This window comes from Giraffa tippelskirchi, chromosome 6 (genome assembly GCF_054371585.1).
Source record: "Giraffa tippelskirchi isolate mGirTip1 chromosome 6, T2T-mGirTip1v1.2.pri, whole genome shotgun sequence".
NCBI lineage: Eukaryota > Metazoa > Chordata > Mammalia > Artiodactyla > Giraffidae > Giraffa > Giraffa tippelskirchi.
Genome location: NC_137280.1, coordinates 41,980,930 through 41,989,898, shown reverse-complemented (window position 1 = coordinate 41,989,898; position 8,969 = coordinate 41,980,930). Strand labels below are relative to the sequence as shown.

The following is an 8,969-nucleotide window of genomic DNA, read 5'->3' as shown; positions in this document are numbered from 1 at the left end:
ATTGGAAGGACTGATGTTGAAGCTGAAACTCCAATACCTTGGCCACCTCATGTGAAGAGCTGACTCATTGGAAAGGACCCTGATGCTGGGAAAGATTAGAGGCAGGAGGAGAAGGGGACGACAGAGGATGAGATGGCTGGATGGCATCACCGACTCGATGGACATGAGTTTGGGTAAACTCCGGGAGTTGGTGATGGACAGGGAGGCCTGGCGTGCTGTGATTCACGGGGTAGCAAAGAGTCGGATGCTACTGAGCGACTGAACTGAACTGATGATAACTCCATGTTTAACATTTCAAGGAACTGTCAGGCTCTTTTCCAATAAGGCTGCACCATTTTACATTTCCATTCCCAGTGTATGAAGAATCCAATGTCTCCATGATAAGTATCTTTTTCAAAAGCATGATGTGTCTTCTTGAAGGATGAAACAATATGACCCTTGAAGGAAAGGTTTCCCATTTACCTGGCAGATGACCAAGTTCACACCAGCAAGATAATTAATTCACTTGTGCCCAAATCCAAAAAGCTTAAATAATTGATGAGAAAGTATTCCAAGTCAGAGCTTGGAAATTAAAAAAAAAAAGAAAACCAAAACACTTTACTTATATAGTTTCATTAAATTTGAATTTTGATCCCTAAAGTTTGTGAAATTATAAGGTTTAAGTGTTAGAAACCTGGAAAGAACCTAAGGACTTCATTTCACAAATGGGAAAATGCAGACCTCGACACTATGGGACTGAGTCACATCTACTCGTGATAGTAGAGAAAGTAGAACTGCACACATGTCGGGTCTTCCCCCTGCCCCATTCCACACATTTTCCATAACACCAGACTCTCTAAGATCCCTTCTCTTTCTATGAATGACTTTAAATGTGTATTAGAAAAGATTGTTAAGGAACTGGCTTATCAATTGTCCTGGGAGAAGCCATTATCTGTATGACTCAGACTTCAGGAAATTGACTGGACTGAATGCATTCACCTGTACAGAGCTGCCCTCTCAGCCAGCTGTTTTCAAATTGTGGCCTCAACTGGGCTTCCCAGGTGGCATTAGTGGTAGAGAATCCACCTGCCAATGCAGGAAACAAGAGACACAGTTTCAACCCCTGGGTCGGGAAGATCCCCTGGAGGAGGGCACAGTAACCCACTCCATTATTCTTGCCTGGAAAATCCCCATGGACAGAGGAGCCTGGCAGGCCACAGTCTGCAGGGCTGCAAAGAGTCAGACATGACAGAGGCGACTTAGCACGCAGGCACACAACTGAAATAGGGGTCATGAAATCAATGTGTGGGTGTGTGTGTATTGGGTTAAACGGTTAAAAAAATAAGTTCACTTCCTCCTACGCTGTTGGTGGGAATGTGAATTGGTGCAGCCACTATGGAAAACGGTATGGAGTTTCCTGAAAAAACTAAAAATAGAGCTACCATATGATCCATCAATCCCAATTCTGGGCATATATCTGGAAAAACTCTACTTTGAAAAGATATGTGCACCCTAGTGTTCACTGAAGCGCTGTTTACAATAGCCAAGACATGGAAGCAATGTCCGTCAACAGATGGATGATAAAGAAGTGGTACATATATACAATGGAATAGTGCTCAACTGTTAAAAAAGAAAGAAACAATGCCATTTGTGACAACATGGATGGACCTACAGATTATCCTACTAAGTGAAGTAAGCCAGACAAAGACAAGTATTACAGGATATCATTTACATGTAGCATCTAGAATATGACACAAATGAACTTATCTACAAAACAGAAACAGACTCACAGACATAGAAAACAGACCTGTTGTTGCCAAGGGGGAGGGAAGGTGGGAGGGAGAGAGGATTGGAAGTTTGGGATTAGTAGATGCAAACTATTATATACAGAATGGATAAGCAAGGTCTTACTGTATAGCATAGGGAACTACATTCAGTATCCTATAATAAGCAATAATGGGAAAGAATTTGAAAAAGAACATGTATAAAGAATATATATATATATATACACACATACATATACATATATATACACATACAGCTGATTCAGTTTGCTGCACTGGAAACTAACATAACATTGTAAGTCAACTATAATTCAGTGAAAAATAAAATTAAAAAAAATTTTTAAGCTCCCTTAAGCAGACGCCAGGAAGGATGTAGCCACTGAATGCAGTGATCTTCAGGGTACCAAAAGGCCACATACCACAGAGATCTCCTGTCAAAATATGGGAAATTTACCTCATTTGCCTCATCTGTAATTTGAATTAAGATATTATTTTAACAAGCACTTACTGAGCATTTACTATGTGTGAGTATGTTACACCTATTAACTCCTTTATCCTACATTCAGCTGGTGTGTACACAGGTGGCTATTAGCTTGCTCAAGAACGCACCACTGGTTAGTCTCAGAGGTGAAGTTCAAACCCAAACAAACTGGTTTCAAAGCCTGACTTCTTAACTCCTGGACCACACTTCCTCCAGAACTGCTCAGGGAGCGTTTACTATGTGATTATTGACAGGAATTAACTGATTCAGTTCCTTATTCTAGGGATCTAGTGAAAGTGTTAGTCACTCAGTTGTGTCTGACTCTGTGATACCGTGGACTGTCACCCACCAGGCTCCTCTATGCATGGGATTCTCCAGGCAAGAATGCTGGAGCAGGTTGCCATTCCCTTCTCCAGGGGATCTTCCCGACCAAGGGATCCAACCTGGGTCTCCCGCATTTCAGGCAGATTCTTTACCATCTGAGCCACCAGGGAAGCCCAGAGATCTACTGAGGCATCTCCTTTTTGATGGACTTTATTGGACATTGGAAGCTGCAGAACTTCTCCCTATAATGGTTTTGAGAGTAGAAATTTGGTTGGGGGATGGGACCCTCAAGAATGCTTCTTGAACCTGTACACAGAAAGAACACTGTTTTAAATCTAGTTTTATGTTCATTTGGGGAGACTTTGCAGGTAGGCTGATGGAGATGGGGGTCGTACTATTGTTGGTGCCCAGGGTCTAGAAGACAGGGTGTCCTTGCAGAGCAAGATGAGGAGGAAGGGTAGGAAATGGAGGACACAGCAGGGAAAAGTGCCTGGCAGCCCAGGTCAACCAGTAAGTACAAGAGAGACACAAAAGGAAGAATGAGGACCAGAAACAAATGTCACCGCCTTCGAAACCAAACCTAGGGACTTCCCTGCTGGTCCAATAGTTAGGACTCCAAGTTTCCACTGCTGAGGGCCAGAGTCCAATCCATGGTTGGGGAACTAAGATCCCCCCACAGAATCAAAGAAACAAACCTAGAAACAAAGCCCACTGGGCATGCAGAGCCAGCCAGTTGTAGCCTGTCCTAGATTAGTCTGGTTAGACTAAGAATTAATTAGTTATTCTATGGTTAGAGAAATAATTGATTACATAGAAAGAGGAATACAGAGTCTTGGATCCATGTTCAACTTTGGAAGAAAAAAAAAACCTACTCCAATGCCAAAATTTAGGGACTAAATTATCTGTTTGTGTAAATATCTGAGCCTGTGTTGTGTCCCCTGAGCAGATGCAAGCTCTGCTTTCTTGCACAAGCATCAAGCATAATTCTGCTGCCAGATAACATGGTCTCAGGAGCCATGTGATCCATGGCACCCAGGCTAGAATTGTAGAGGCAGAGTCCAGACAAAAATCTGCAAATAGAATTCTTTGTAGACTCTGGGGTCATCTGGTGTCCATGCCAATACTCTCTTTCTGGAAGGACAAGGAGGATAAGGTTGCTTAGCAAATCCTTTCTCTACCAAATCAGAAAAATGGCTTACTGTCTGTACTATCAGCTTTATGAAATAGATGTGCCAAAAAGCTCAAGAGGGCTCCAGTCTGGTTTTGTTTCTCTGACTTAATGATGGCTGTTTTCTCTAAGCCTTTTGCTTATGCTATCCTTCTTTCCAGAAATGCCTTCCCTGCTTTAATCCAGTAATTAGTGTCTGTTATATACTTTAAAACTTGGTTTTTAAATTTCTTCCAATTAAATGTATGTTAGTTAATTTTTTAATTAATTTTTATTGGAGTATAGTTGATTTACAGTCTTGTGTTAGTTTCTGCTATACAGCAAAATGAATCTGTTACACATATACGTGTGTGTGTGTGTGTGTGTGTGTGTGTGTGTTAGTTGCTCAGTTGTGTCCAACTCTTTGTGACCCCACTGTCCATGGGGTTTTTCAGGCAAGAATACTGGAGCGGGTTGCCAGTTTTCCTCCTCCAGGGGATCTTCCCGATCCAGGAATCAAACCCGTGTCTCCTATGTCTCCTGCATAAACAGGTGGATTCTTTACCCACTGAACCATTGGGAAAGTCCCAATGTGCCATGAATGCTCTGTAAAGAATATTGTTTATATCTTCTATGGCCAGAGACTGTCCTTATCAGAGTTGTTACCAAGTTAAAAGGTTTGGTTTGGTTTTCATTTCATTGAGAAACACTAGAAATTTGAAACTCAAAAAACTTTGTGAAATGACCACCAATTTCAGCTTCTTCAAGTTTAGAGACAGGCCAAACTGAATTTATTTAATTAAACAAATCATTAGTTTTCAAGTGTAAGCAGAGATGTTAAAAAGAAATGGAAGTCATAAAACTTGCCTGTATTTTTGCCAGCTGTGGCCATTAGTTAAAAGTGGCCTTTAAGTGTATAGTCCATTTCTTTCTTACTATATTTACACAAAACCTAATACCTCTAAAGATTTTAATTGCTGTTAAATGTTTAAAACATGAAATATTCCAGAATACTTTCATCAAGAGACTTGGTGATTTTTAAGACGCTGTTTTTACTGAGAATCTTTCCTTTTCTAAGTCTAGGCCACTAGATTTAGCAGTATAGTTGTAAAGACAGGAGTTTCCACAGTTTTCTCATCAATAAAATGAGGATTCCTAAATAGCTGGTACTCAGTAAATGAGAGTTGTTATTTTTAATATTGTTATAATTAAATCACCCTTCTTTTTATTGGGGTTTAGTTGATTTACAACGTTATATAAGTTTCAGGTGTACAGAACATTGATTCACAATTCTAAAGGTTATATTCCACTTGTAACAACTCCAAGGTTATTATAAAATGTTGGCTATATTCCCCATGTTGTATAATATATCTGTTAGGTAGTTAGAATAGGAAAAAAGGAGTCTAGAATGGTGGTGGCTAAAGACAAGGAAGGGAAAAGCCTGCAAAAATAGAACAAAGGAAAGTCCAAGGACCAGAGTGAGGACCTCAGGTAGAACAAACAGCACTCCTGGCATGACTCAAGGATTTATTTTCTAAATCAAACTGAGCTGTAACACGGAGCTGTAACACTGATCTGTCCGAGAGCCAAGAGCTATAACACAGTCTGTCCGAGAGCTGAGAGCTATAACACCGTCTGAGAGCTGTGACACACTGAGTGCTTTAACGTCCATCACTTGAAATTTTTGTTGAGACGAGACAGAACTGAGGAGATTAAACTCCCCTGACATATCCATGTAGTTTATTTATTTTATACAAAATCTGTACCTCTAAATCTTCTACCCTCACTCCCCACTGGTAACCACTAGTTTGTTCTCTCTGTGAGTTTCTTTCTTTTTATATTCACTAGTTTGATTCAGTTTTTAGACTCCACTTTTAGGTGATATCAGTGTTTTTCTTTCTTGGTCTGACTTATTCCACTACACATAATACCATCCAAGTCCATCCATGCTCTTGCAAATGGCAGAATTTCACTCTTTTTTGTGGCAGATCACCATCCCTGCTTACTTTCTCTCCAGTTTATGAGATTGTGTTATATTCAGTTGGTGGAATTTTACCTCTGAAACCCAAAGGCTATCTAGATGGAAACACAAATGATCTCTTATTATGTGCTTGTAGTGGCCATGGTGGTTCTAGTTGTTATTGTTTAATCACTAAGTCCTGTACAATTCTTTTGCAACTCCATGGACTGTAGCCCACCAGGCTCCTCTGTCCATGGGATTTCCCAGGCAAGAATACCGGAGTGGATTGTTGTTTTCTTCTCCAGGGGATCTTCCCAACCCAAGGATAGAACCTGTATCTCCTGCATTGGCAGGCAAATTCTTTACCACTGAGCCACCAGAGAGGCCTAGTAGTTTTAGTAGCTTTACATATAACTGTAATATCTTCCCTTCCCAATAACCCATGAAGGTTAGTATATAAGCCTCACTTGACCTAAGAGAGAACAAAGTTTCAGAGCAATTAAGCCACCCACCCAGAGTCACAAAGACAGTGTTTTTTGCATTCTTCCAAATAGTTTTCTTTTTAATTACAATAAAATGTTAGGAAGTGCGAATAGAAATTCTCTTGGGGGAGAAAAAAACACACAATAACTCAAATTAGGCCAATTCAGTGTTGCCTGGTAGGGAAGATCTGATTTAATTAACAAATTCTAATGGTTTATGAGCAGCATGTCATTTGTTTCTATGTAAACAGCACTCCTACAGGGCTTGTCAGTGCTGAAAACAATTTGTCCTTTAAGTATTTTAAACATTCCCTCTGCAATCTGGTTTGCACTATTCATTTTACACTATTAAGAAAGTGTTTTACCAAGCAAAAATAAGCCAACCCAGCTTGGTCCTATCAAAATGATAATAAATTCTGAATTAGTAAATTTTTATTAGGTTTTTGTATATTTTAATGGATTTCATAATTCCTATCAGAGTATTATGCAAAAACTCAAATCAGTTAATGCATCCAAAAAAATCAGGCTTTTGTATTAGCTTCCCTATTAGCATAGCAACCTTTAAGCTGTCATCCCACCTGGGTACTCACCATTATATCATCAACAGCGGTCCATGTTCTGAGAGCTGGGATGCTAAGCCTCTGAGATTAGCAGATGCAAACTATTATATATGGGGTGGATAAACAAGATCCTACTGTATAGCACAGGGAACTATATTTAATGTCTTATAATAAACTGTAATGTAAAAGAGTATATATGTGTATAACTGAGTCCCTTTGCAGTACTGCAGAAATGAAACACAACATTGTAAATCAAATATACTTCAATAAAATTTAAAAATATATACTCTAAGTGTTGGCATTTTATGACCTATACTTCAAAAGCACATATCCATTTTTTGCACACTGAACCCAGATGGCCGAGTAAGGAAAAATCACCGTTTTCTAAAACCCAATTACAGCCTGCCTCCCAGTTGCCTCAACTGATCCCCGATCCTGGTTCCAATCAAGTGTCGCTCCTGTGCAGAAATGTGAGGTGTTGGTTAAGATTATAGAATCAGAGCCTAAATAATACAGAAGTCACTAAATGGATTGGTGCTCTTCATCAAGTTGAAGAGGCCAGTGTCTACCACTGTCCTCCCAGAGGACCCATGTTAGCCCTCTCATGCTGCTTATCAAGAGAAACATGTGCTAAGTAGACTTTGAAAATATGAAGCTAGTATTTTGTTGTAAAGTCCATCTTTTATGTCTTTAAAGTGGGCTATTTATTCTGAAAAGATTTCTCTTTCTCTCTCCTGATTCATTAAAAAAAAAAAAAGCGAAAGCTCTGTGTGAGTTCTTTTAGTGGACACCTTCTCGAGTCGAGGAGGTATAAATAATTTATGGCGCTTCCATTAGGGTCAACCAGAGTGTATATTACCTACAGTGTGCACTTGTCAGAGGAGTGTGAGCTCTGAGCTAATGATCCCAGGGTAGAGGTAGAGAAGGTTTCTGTTGCTTTCAGTGAATGCAGATGTGTCCTTACATGTAATTTACCAATACAGATATGGAAATTAACCCAACCACAGAAGATAACTGTGATAGGATTCTTGATATAGCATGTGATGCAGAGCCTTTCCCAGCACTTCTCTCATTGCCCAGCTTGATTAACCATCTGATGTTTCTTTAAGAGCATTTGTGAAGGAATAGGAATTGCCGCTGGCCAGGCTCTCTTAGAGCAGCCTTCCTTAATTAAGTCTCTCTGAAGGGATTCTGTTTGGTTTAATGAAATAGGTGTGAGAAGGAATCAGAACCAGCATTAAATACTTAGGAAACGTGTGTGTCCTGCTGACACTTCAAGTCAAAATCTCTAATACTGAACTCATCCTCTCCCCACACCTCCAGCCTGGCCGAGTTCTCCTATGTGGCCACTCTTGCCTTCGCTGCTCCACCCGAGGCCACTCTCCTGGCAAAGGCCTTCAGAGTCTCTTCCCAGAATTATCAGAGCCGGCCCTTGGCTCACCTCTGGGGACCACTCATTTCATCTTGCTGTTGGCAGAGTTAGAGCCATAAAACCATCTCAGCTTGTGTCACCTCCACTCAGAAATGTGGGAGGCATGGGTCAGAATGGTCATCATCAAAAAATCTACAAACAATAAATTCTGGAAAGGGTGGGAAGAAAAGGGAACCCTCTCACACTGTTGGTAGGAATGTAAATTGATACAGCCGCTATGGAGAACAGTATGGAGTGTCCCTAAAAAACTAAAAATAGAACTACCATATGACCCAGTAATCCCACTCCTGAGCATATACCTGGAAGGGATGAAAACTCTAATTTGAAAAGTTACATGCATCCCAGTGTTCATTGCAGCACTATTTATAATAGCCAGGACATGGAAGCAACCTAAATATTTGTCCATCTACAGAAGAATGTATAAAGAAGATATGGTACATATATACAATGGAATATTACTCAATCATAATAACGAATGAAATTGGGTCACTTGTAGTGATGCAGATGGACCTAGAGTCTTTTATACAGAGTAAAGTCAGAAAGAGAAAAATATTATATATTAATATGCATATTTGGAATCTAGAAATATGGTTCAGATGAACCTATCTGCAGGGCAGGAATAGAGGTGCAGACGTGGAGAAGGTACATGTGGACATAGCAGGGGAGGGAGTAGGATGAACTGGGAGAGTAGGATTGACGTATATACACTACTATGTGTAAAATAGGTAGTTAGTGGGAAGCTACTGAATAGCACGGGGAGCTCAGCCCAGTGCTCTGTGATGACCTAGAGGGGTGGGATGTGGCAGGGGGGATGGTCAAG

At 40.2% G+C, this 8,969-nt stretch overlaps 1 protein-coding gene across 5 annotated transcripts in view; it reads left to right on the top strand.

Moving 5' to 3' along the window:
• The window catches only part of KCNB2 (potassium voltage-gated channel subfamily B member 2), a 435,594-nt gene that overhangs the window by 349,788 nt on the left and 76,837 nt on the right, over positions 1–8,969 (top strand). The window lies entirely within an intron of this gene.